Source organism: Oryzias latipes, chromosome 5 (assembly GCF_002234675.1).
Source record: "Oryzias latipes chromosome 5, ASM223467v1".
Lineage (NCBI taxonomy): Eukaryota > Metazoa > Chordata > Actinopteri > Beloniformes > Adrianichthyidae > Oryzias > Oryzias latipes.
The window spans coordinates 3,960,679-3,972,214 of NC_019863.2; positions in this window are offsets into that span (position 1 = coordinate 3,960,679).

Consider the following 11,536-nt stretch of genomic DNA (forward strand, 5'->3'; position numbering starts at 1 on the left):
TCCTTGTTTTAAAAACAAAATTAAGATTCATGTTTTTATTTTTTATGGTCGTCCTTTTCACTTTTATTTTATTAATTATTTTGTCACTCTAATCAACATAAGCTACATTTAGGTCTGTGAAAACTCAAAAAGTTTAATAAAAGATGTTTCTGTAAAACATTCAATTTGAAATAATTCTGTCTAACAGTGTTTGTTTTTGCTCTTTTTCCTATTTTTGAATGCTTGTGTGCAACTCCTCAACTCTGGATTTTGATATCTTTTTGAAAAAATGACAGAACATTTGATCCTTTCAACAGTTTTTATTTTTAAGAGTGTTCTTTTATTAATATAAGGCTTCTACTACTTGCAGTATAAATTCAGTGTGTTACTTTCAAAAGACAAACTCATCAAATCTGCTTAAAAAGCCTTTTAGTTTTACGTTAAACATACATTTTTTCAACCTAGTTTTGCTTGTTTTCAGAAATTTAGTGAATGGGGGGTGGTTACCTGGAACATAGGGCGGGTCTGCCTTGGGGGGCCCTGGGTCGTGCCAGGGGCTGTGGCTGGAGGGGGGGGGGCTCTCCAGGGGTGGGCTCCTGTGCTGGGCTCCTTGGGGTGGCGGAGGACTATTCTCCTGGATGGGCAGTGGCCTGCACTCTCCGTGCTCCTATGCCTCCTTGCTCTTTGGCGTTGGGGACCCCTGTGGCGGTCCCGCCAGCCGTGGTCTGGATGTCTGGCTGGACTGTCAGGCGGGCGGATCCCCTCCATCTGCCATACCGTGCTGGTGTCGGGGGGTCCTGGCTACCACTGCTGCTTCAACAGGGGTTTTGGTGTGGGGATGACTGGGCACTCTTCTTTTTACCTCCCATCATCCACCTCAGCAGAGCATGAACACCCACCTGAGCACAGGTGTCAGCTGACAGAATGAAATACTTTACATGTGTTGGTTTTTGTGCTCATGTGTGTGAACTGTAGTTGTGTTGAGTACCTGATGACATGGTTGTTTGTGAACATTTTGGAGCCAACAGAATTGTTTGTAACACCTGAGTATGTGTGTGGACAGGCCCCGCCCCTTTTGGCTGCCATTTACAACAGACAGTAATGATGATAAGCCTCCAGCATCTTGTTGTTTAATGACCAAACCCCCCCCCCCCCCCCAACCCTTCTGTAATCACCATCCAGATTTCCGTAACTCCCCTTTACCCCTTTCTTCTGTGCCTCTACCCCGTCTCTAACATCCTTCCCTTCTTTCCTCTTCTTTTTTCCTACCAGTCCAACAAATAAATAAAGAAAGGATACAAATTTAATCAACATAAATAAAGTTTATCCTAATTTTACAAATATACACTCTGTGTGTCAGAAGATTCCTAACCCCTTGTTGTAACAGTGGCTCGTCTCTGCTCTGTACCTGACCGAGTACCTCATCTCTGCTCCTGCTCCTACACCTGGCTGTGGTTCCTGTCTCCGGCTCGACTCGCTCCTTTGACTGTCCCCACAACCACGGCTGGATGAAGCTCGTCTGCTGGACTTTTATATATGTAGTTGTAGATTTAGATAAGTTAATTCTTCTCTAAGAGTTCTGGTAAATCGCCTGTCCGTCCTGGGGGAGGATCCCTCCTTCATGTGGGCACCCCTGAGGTTTCTTCGTTTTTTCCGGAATCCGTTTTTTTTGGGAGTTTTTCCTTACCGCGAAGGGGGGTCTAAGGGCAGGGATGCCAGTATAGCTTAGTCAGTTTGTTAGTTCATTTTAGTATTTTTCTATTGAACTCTTTGTATTCGTGATCCTTTTGATTTCATGTTTTACTTCGAAGCCCATCGAGACGACTGTTGCTGTGATTTTGGGCTATACAAATAAAATTGAATTGAAATTGAAACAGTGAAATCTGTCCAACACAAGAGTCCTTCAGCTCTTATCTGTCTGCTCTGCTGTTGGACAGGAAATTAGAAAAACATATTTAGTATATCCTTACATTTCTCCTTTTATAAACATAAAGTTTGAACAAACATGACTTTTCTTTCTGCTGCAGCTAGAACAACCTCAAAGTCTGTCCTCTTTACTTTCTTGTTTGTGTCACTCTTGGTATGCTGGCACATTTCCTGAGTCTTATCAAAGAGACTTTGCCCTCCACTCCTCTGAGCCGATGGGGTTCTTGACAAGTAAGAACATTTTATTGCTCCATCGTGGCATTTCTGTCAGTTTACTGCTGGACTTGAGACTAACTCGTGTCCTGCACTTTTTGTGTTAGTGAATCCCTTTACATGTGGACAACAGTCACTTGGAAACTTGGTTTACTTTTTCTTCTAAGGACAAAAACAATTCGTCTTTAAGAAACAAACCAGTCAGCTCAACAGCTCCAGAACTGGTTCTCCCTGCATCCCCAGTTTGTCTTGTTCACACAGAGACAAAAACAAAAAAGACAAAAACATTTTCTGCACCTCTGACCCATTGCATACAGACTGACAAAATAACACACCAGATCAGGAAATGTCTGCGAACTTTTTATGGTCTGAAATGTCTGAGGTCTGTTCATAGCAAAAGGTTAATATTTGACTTCTTAAAGGAAGCCATTGTCAGAGAATTTCTTTCTCTGCAGAAACAACTTACACAGAACCAGATGATATGTAAGATTATTTTCAAGTGATGATAGAGTTCCTGTAAACATTCCCTTAACATCATTAATAGGGGATTTCCAAATGCAAAAAAACTCTACACCATATTTCTGCTCATTTAATAAAAAACAAGTAAAAATAAATACAGTAGGCAAATGTTCGAGTCTGAAAAAAGACTGGAAACCTTGATCAGCACTAAAAGACAATAAAACTATTGGAAGAAACGTCAAGTGTAAGTAGATGTGTGAATGTTTCAAGAGTTTTGATCGTTTCTCTGGGACTGACTTTAAAATGGTTTAATGAAGAATGATCCTTTCTGTGAATTTATCTTTCAAACTACATTCACACCCTCCTCCATATTAGCCGCCTCTTCTAATGAAAAGTCCATGTAAATGCGTGTGGATTGCATTTGGGGCTTCCACGTTCAAAACTCTCATGCTATGTTCACACCGGCTGCAATGATTCGCATTTAAGCGGCCATTTTCAATAAAAAGTCTATGTAAACGCGCATCAATCCATATTTCAGGCTTCCGCGTCCAGAACGCTCGTGTCACCACGCAAGTCTTTAAACCTGGTGGCTGGCTCTTCATACTGAACGTGCGATCATTGATCGCATGCTGGAAGTTCAACCGGTTGAACACATTGGCTGCTAAAACGCTGAACTTTGACCAGTCAGGGACTCGGATTTGGTCGTGACGTAAAGGTTGCATCCTTTTTACAACATGGAAGTTCCTCGAGTAAACAATACAAAAAGAAGGAGAAGCCCCATACCTGCTTTTTCAGTGTGAACACCATTGGCTAAATGTGCCTTCAACAATGCAAGTTTACCACAGACTTGAATGTCCGATGTGTCTGTAACGTTTTATCATGACAGCTCAATTTAATGGTCGTCTTTTTTTCAAAGTGCCTGTTTTCCACCACCCTGAAAAACCCATTTGTCTTACTGATAGATTTGACCTGCCTAGCACAGCAAAAATATCTCAGGATCTTTACAAGTATTTGACAGGAATACAGTCAGGTAAAGTTTTTACATTGACTGTTGTAAATAAAAATGTTTATTTTTTCTTGTTATAAATATAAGTTCTCTTCCTTTTGCTATGTGTTTTCTGACTATGAGTGATTCTATCTCAGTAAAATGACATCTTTCATTGTGCTTTACATCCATCCATCTATTTTCGAAACACGCCTTTATCCCACTCAGGGTGACAAAGGTGCTGGAGCCTATCCAGCGACTGTCAGGTGAAGGCAGGGTTCACCCTGGAGAGCTCTTCAGTCCATCAGAGACACACAAAGACAATCACACAAACTCACATTCACATCTAAAGGACTATTTAGAGTTACTAATGAAGCAATGAAGCCGTTTTTTGGACTGTAGGAGGAATCACTGGGATGTCTCAGGGGTAAGAAAATATTCTGACCAGAATCAGACACGAGTACTCATTAAGAATTTGAATTTTTGCCTTTTACTGATCGTCTGTTAACAACCACGTTTTACTGCTGAAAAAAAGACCTTACTGGTATCTATCTTTTCTAACTGCACGGTGGTGTAGTGATTAGCACTCTTGACTCACTGCAGGAAGGCTCAGGTTTGAATCTCTGACGAGTTCCTTCCTTTCTGATTAGAGCTTGCATGTTCGCCTCATGCATGGTTTTCTACGGGTTCTCCGGGTTCTCCGGTTTCCTCTCACAGTCCAAAAGCATGCTTCACAGGTTAATTGGTATATCTCCAAAATTGCCCTTAGATTTGTGTGTGTGTATGACCCTGCAGCAGACTGATGACCTGTTCAGGGTCAACCCCGCTTTCACCCATCTGTAGCTGGGTTAGCTCCAGCAGCCCCCGACCCCTAAAGAGATTCAGCAAGAACTTAGTTGCATAGAATATTAAGTACAGTGTTTTATCTATTTATCTATCTATCTATCTATCTATCTATCTATCTATCTATCTATCTATCTATCTATCTATCTATCTATCTATCTATCTATCTATCTATCTATCTATCTATCTATCTATCTATCTATCTATCTATCTATCTGTCTGTCTGTCTGTCTGTCTGTCTGTCTGTCTGTCTGTCTGTCTGTCTGTCTGTCTGTCTGTCTGTCTGTCTGTCTGTCTGTCTGTCTGTCTGTCTGTCTGTCTGTCTGTCTGTCTGTCTGTCTGTCTGTCTGTCTGTCTATATATGTTTTATTTATAAAGTTAACTTTCTCATCAAACCTCATTCACAGCTATTTGGAATAAGACAAAATAACTTAATTTGAGACCCACTCCGATCATCTTTTGATCTATTTTCAAAGTGTTCCCAGTGGTCTTTTAATTAAGATTATGATGTTTATAGACCAATTATAAAAACTTGTGTTGTTTTTCTTTAACATAGTTTCTGCAGAGCAACAGGAGTTCAGTATAAAATTTGCCCATGAGTTGTTGGCGGGATCGTTGGCCCAGAGTACGCCCACCCCTGCTTCCCATCAGTCTGTTGACTCTCCTCCCCTCGGGACAGAGGTACTGGAGTGTGAAGTGCAGGACTATCTGACTCAGGAACTCTTTCTTTCCCTCTGCCATCAGCCTCCTTAGCAGCTGTCAGGAGTCCATAACAACAAACATCACAATTGTACAACTTTGCACATATTCATTTTTTTATTATTACTGTTCTTACACCTTACAGTTTTTCTAAGACGCTTTAGTACAATTCTCAGATCAGAATTGAAGTTTGCAAATACGTGTGTGCATTTCTCAAAACAATTTGTTCAAACAGCAAAACACTATGGATTTCTTGCAAAAGCCTGTAACTTGCTCAAAATCTTTAGTTTATCTCTAAAAACTAAGTCTTTATGTCATTGAACATGTCAGGGCCATCAGAATGTCAAGTCCTTGTGGCATTGTCTACAAACAAGACAGTCAAATGACTTAGTCATGTTGTCAATATACGTGTGTACTTTAGAGGGAGGTTCTGATGTAAACTATGGCTAAAGTTTTGATGACAATTATTGTAAAATGTAAGTTACACCTTTTTTGTTTGATTGCAAGAGACTGGACAAGATTCACATTCACACTTTTATTGTTCATATTGTAATTTGTTGACAGACCATGTCATACCAACATAGAAAAAACCCACTGCAAACAGTAACACAAAGGCAAAAAAAAGATAGGACAATATTCTGTACAACAGTCCAGGCAGTGCAGTAGGAATTGATGTGGTCTTCCTACACCTCTTGTCGTTCCTGTATGTTAGGCCACAAATTCTCATCCACATCACAGCGAATATCCTCTCTTGCAATGCAGTGAAATATGTTTGTCACATTGTGACAACTTGGTCAACCATTTTGCAGTTAATGACTTATACGATGAACTAATGACTAGGAGTTTTGAGGAGTAAGACTATTGCACAGTGAACTATATAATACATTTTGATCAACATGACATTAACAATTGATAATGTAGCAAAGAGCAGAGAATTGTACATAATCATTTGCATGGATGTACCAAAGCAATTGCAATTTGTTCAAAGAAGTGAGAAACTGCTTATATGACGTGCACAAGTGACATCATGATGTGAAGATTGAACAAATAGTTTTGGGAATTTCATTCTGATCTGAGAATTGTACTAAAGCGACTGAGAAAAACTGTAATATTCAACAACATCCATGTGTATCACTCTGTTCAGCCCAACTAAGTCTCATTTGCACAATTATTCTCTGCTGCATTTGCACAACAGCTGATGTGTACATATGTTTAGTCATTTACTGATGCACAGTTATATTTTATATTTTATGTGAATGTTTCAGATAGCACGTACCCTATCTTTTTATTTAACCTTTAATCCTATGGCATTACTAAGAGCGAACAGCAAAGTGAGCCTCTCATTGTACATGGAAACCCATTTCCTTGGTGTACATATGACAATAAATCTCTTTGAATCTTTGAATCTTGGCTTGTTTTTACACTCTGTCTCGCTGGTTTCCAGCCCGTCACAAACCCAATCTATCATTAGCCGTACAGTTTTGGTCCAGATTCCAGCTCAGAAAAGGAAAACAAAGACGTGCATGGATCAGGAGTTCAAAATCCTCCTGCCGACCTATAACATGGTATGACCCCATCCTGTATCAATGACCTCATAGTGCCTCACCAACCAAACAGAACACTTCACTCACAAAATACAGGACTGCTTGTGGTTCCCAGAATCTCTAAAAGTACGGTTGGAGGTAGAGCGTTTAGCCACCAAGACCCTGTTTTATGCAATAAGCTCCCAGCTCATGTAAGAGAGGCCGACACAGTTTCTACATTCAAAGTTAGACTGAAAACATTCCTCTTTGGACAGGCTTATTGTCAGACTAGCTAGTATTCTGAGATTACTTAATTTAATGTTAATATGTTTAAATTAAACTTAATAACAATAACAATTAGTTGTTACCTGCGACAGACTGGCGAACTGTCCAGGGTGTCCCCTGCCTTCGCCCACAAGTGGCCGGGATAGGCTCCGGCAGCCCCGTGACCCCGAAAAGGAAAAACGGAATAGAAAATGAATGAATGAATGAATGAATGAATGAATGAATGAATGAATGAATGAATGAATGAATGAATTAATTAGTTGTTAGTAGGCTGCTAGAAGTTAGAAGCTGGGGAAAGTATAGTGCTCTGGGGTTCTGTCCCCTATTCTTCTCTCCTCTATTCTTGATCATTTAGTTCTCTATGTCTCTGTGTGGTGCAGTGCGATTCATGTGTTGTCCCTCTTTCACACTATGGGAGTGAATCCAGATTCCAGTTGGCTCGTCTGTGCTCCTGTATTTGGCTGTGGACCTCACCTGTGACTGGTCTCACGCCCCCAGCCGTCCCCCAACTCCATCTGGATGAAGATCATCTGCTGGACTAAACATGTAGTTGCAGAGTTAGATAAGCTAATTCTCTGTAAGAGTTCTGGAACATCGCCTGTCCGTCCAGGGGGAGAATCCCTCCTTCATGTGGACACCCCTGAGGTGTCTTCTTTTTTTCTGGAATCCGTTTTTTCTAAGTTTTTCTAAGGGCAGGGATACCCCGTTTAGTCTAGTCTGTTTAGTTAAGTTTACCTTTTTAATTGAATGACTTCATGTTCTTTATGATTTCATGTTTATTACACAGATACCGGTATGAGGCCCATTGAGATGACTATAGTTGTACAATTGGGCTATATAAATACATTTGAATTGAATTGAATTGAATCTGTTTGTCTGCATCAGATGCATCAGAATTGGAGTGGAACAGTGAGCTTGTGGACCACTGATTGTGGTTTGTACATCGCAAAAACACTCTTTTTTAAACAGAAATGTTTTCATCTGCTTTGATTCACAACTATTTGAATAAATGAACAATCAGGAACACAATTTTAGGCTTAATTATCTTCTTTATATATGTGTCCTCCATCATCAGAAAATACCACAAGAACATGTTATAAACACCAAAAACACTATTTTCATTTTAAGGCTGCTTTGTGTTTTACCTGTTGCGAGGTGAGAGGAGGTCAGACGAGGTTCAAGTCTGCTTTGTGTATCTTTCACTAAACATTAATTGTTGTGGCTGAAAGATAGTGTGGAGTTCTTGCCTCACATCAAGAAGGCCCTGGTTCGAATCCTGGTTGGGACTTTTTTCTGTAGAGTTTGCGTGTTCCCACTGTAGATGTACTGGTTTTCTCCAGTCTCTCTGGTGTCCTCCCACAGCTCAAAATCATGCTTTGCAGGTTCATTGGTTCTTCTAAATAACCCTTAGGCGTCAGTGGTGGGCCGTCAGGGCCTTCAAGGCCTTCTCTGAAGGCCTAAAAAATATATGAATCAAGTGTTAATTATATTTCGCCCATGCATACTTATTAAATCATTCCAAATGGTCTGTCCATTCCCTTTTATTGTGTTTATGATGGTTATGCTGCTTCCAGACAGACGTATTTTCACATTGCAGCATTTACAGTTTTTCTCAGTCGCTTTAGTACAATTCTCAGATCAGAATGAAATTCCCAAAACTATTTGTTCAATCTTCACATCATGATGTCACTTGTGCACATCATATAAGCAGTTTCTCACTTCTTTGAACAAGTTGTAATTGCTTTGGTACATCCATGCAAATGATTATGTACAATTCTCTGCTCTTTGCTACATTATCAATTGTTTATGTCATGTTGATCAAAATGTATTATATAGTTCACTGTGCAATAGTCTTACTCCTCAAAACACAGAGTCATTAGTTCATCGTATAAGTCATTAACTGCAAAATGGTTGACCAAGTTGTCACAATGTGACAAACATATTTCACTGCATTGCAAGAGAGGATATTCGCTGTGATGTGGATGAGAATTTGTGGCCTAACATACAGGAACGACTAGAGGTGTAGGAAGACCACATCAATTCCTACTGCACTGCCTGGACTGTTGGACAGAATATTGTCCTATCTTTTTTTTCCCTTTGTGTTACTGTTTGCAGTGAGTTTTTTTTCTATGTTGGGATGACATGGTCTGTCAACAAATTACAATATGAACAATAAAAGTGTAAATGTGAATTTTGTCCAGTCTCTTGCAATCAAACAGAAAAGGAGTAACTTACATTTTACAATATTTGTCATCAAAACTTTAGCCATAGTTTACATCAGAACCTCCCTCTAAAGTACACAGTTATATTGACAACATGAATAAGTCATTTGACTGTCTTGTTTGTAGACAACGCCACAAGGACTTGACATTCTGATGGCCCTGACATGTTCAATGACATAAAGACTTAGTTTTTAGAGATGAACTAAAGATTTTGAGCAAGTTACAGGCTTTTGCAAGAAATCCATAGTGTTTTGCTGTTTGTACAAATTGTTTTGAGAAATATACACACGTATTTGCAAACTTCAATTCTGATCTGAGAATTGTACTAAAGCGACTGAGAAAAACTGTAACCAATTGCATTTCAGCTGTCCTTTGCTGCCAGGCAGGCTCAGAGCTAAAGAGGTCTTTATAACTCGATTTGAAGGCCCTGTAATGCAAAATCATTGTCGGTCATTCATTTCTTTCAACCAATCAGATTTTGAGTTGGTGTCAGCAGGGCCTTCTAGCAGGTTGCAACGTCACAGTTTTTAGACCTTCTGATTGGACAGAAGTTTCAGGAATACAGAAAAAATTTCCCACATGCAGCCTTGTCCAGTTTGACTCAGAGCCACGGAGCACTCTTTGATCCGTCTCAGTTAAAAACAGAGCTGACTGTAATGTACTCCATGGATGATTTTACAGGAAAATCTCTCACTGATCTCCTCGACTTCCTTCATTAGAAAAATCTGAGTGAATCATAAAGCAGCCGTACAGATTTGTGTGTCTGTCAAGCGGACATTTTCAGCTCTAAAGCGAATTCAAACCTTCGCAGAAACACAACTAGACAGACTGGGCTCTCTGCACTGGCACTGATGGAACAGCAAAGGACTTCTGGAAGGAACTGAAGACGATGATCTACATCAGTGTTTTTCAACCAGTGTGCCGTGGGAGATGGTCAGGTGTGCCGTGGGAAATTGCCCTCATTAACTGATCTAAAAACATTTTCCATCTCCAGGAAATCAGCTCTTTGTTCATTCAAACAGGCCCTGATAAAAAACTGAGTAGTTAGGAATATGAAAGATCATAAAATACTTTTTTCTTTTTGTTTATTTGATTCTATTAAAGACATTTTAATAAGAGTGACGGTACCGCGATTTAGCTCCAACTAAAGCTGTTTGCGGAAAAGTCCCGGCCCTTTAACTGTCTCCGCCAATTATTCATGAAGGCTTAATCACATGTCATCAGTCTGACCAATCAGAAGTGGTTAAAGTCTTAACTTCCTTGTTCAGATTCTGCTCATAAAGTCTCTCAGTTCCAACAAAAATACCAGCTAAAGCTCGTCTTTAGCGGTGTAGCTTTCCACAGAATCCGGTATCAGACCATGGAACAAGTGAACAAAACCATGAAGCTCAGAGACGCTAGTCTTTCTGCCGTTTTGTTGCAGTTTTCACCCTACATCTCCCAAAATGCATTGGGTTAAAGTGACACAATGAGTCTTCTTTGTTAAACGTCTTGAAACCACAACGAACACAAATCGTTTTTTAAATTTTCTAACTTAACTTTTATTTCAACTTTTAGAAAAAACAGCTGCAACTTCCTTCTTTTTCTGCCACAATTATCACAAAAATGCCCGTAAGATTGCGGGGGGCGGGGGGGGGGGGGGGGGCTGTAGATCAATACAGACTATGAGTTTCTGCTTTTATTTTCTTTTTTTCTTTTTGGATGTTCCAAATGTATGTGGTTGTTTTCAATGTTTTTTGCTGGCTGTAGTTACACAACGAGATTTTTTTTTTACAGTTTTGTTTATTCAGTTTATTAAGAGGCATTTATTGTTGCTACAGGAATTTTCAGTATGCAATGCAAAGCTCGTTTCTGCATCATAAAATGGTTAACGAGGGGTTGAGTGATTCGGACTTAGCACGACTGAAGGCCCAGGTGAGTAATGTACGGTCCGCCACTGTTAAGTGTTAATGTGAGACTGTGCTCCTGAAAAAACAGACTGGTGATCTGTTCAGGGTGTTCTACCCATTCGCCCAACTGGGATAGGCTCCAGCAACCCCATGACCCAGAAAGGGATTCAGCGGTTCTGAAGTGGTTGGATGGCATTAATTGTTGCTTAACTCTGCCCTCTTGTGGGGAAAGCTTTAAACACATACGTTATTATAAAGAGACTAACGTCTGTGTGGCTTTAACCCTTGTTTAACCCTTTAACCCTTGTGCATTGACGTGTTCTCCCTATCATGACAAAGGTGGATAAAGGTGGAAAGATTTCATGTAATCCATGGACACCAGTGAAGATCACAAATCATTGAAAAAAAAAGGTTCAGAGCATTGTCTAGTGGGTCTAGATGACCCAACTGCCAATGTTAAAGTGCCTAGGATAGCACAAGGGTTAAAGTCAGTAAGTAGCAGGTGGAAACAGA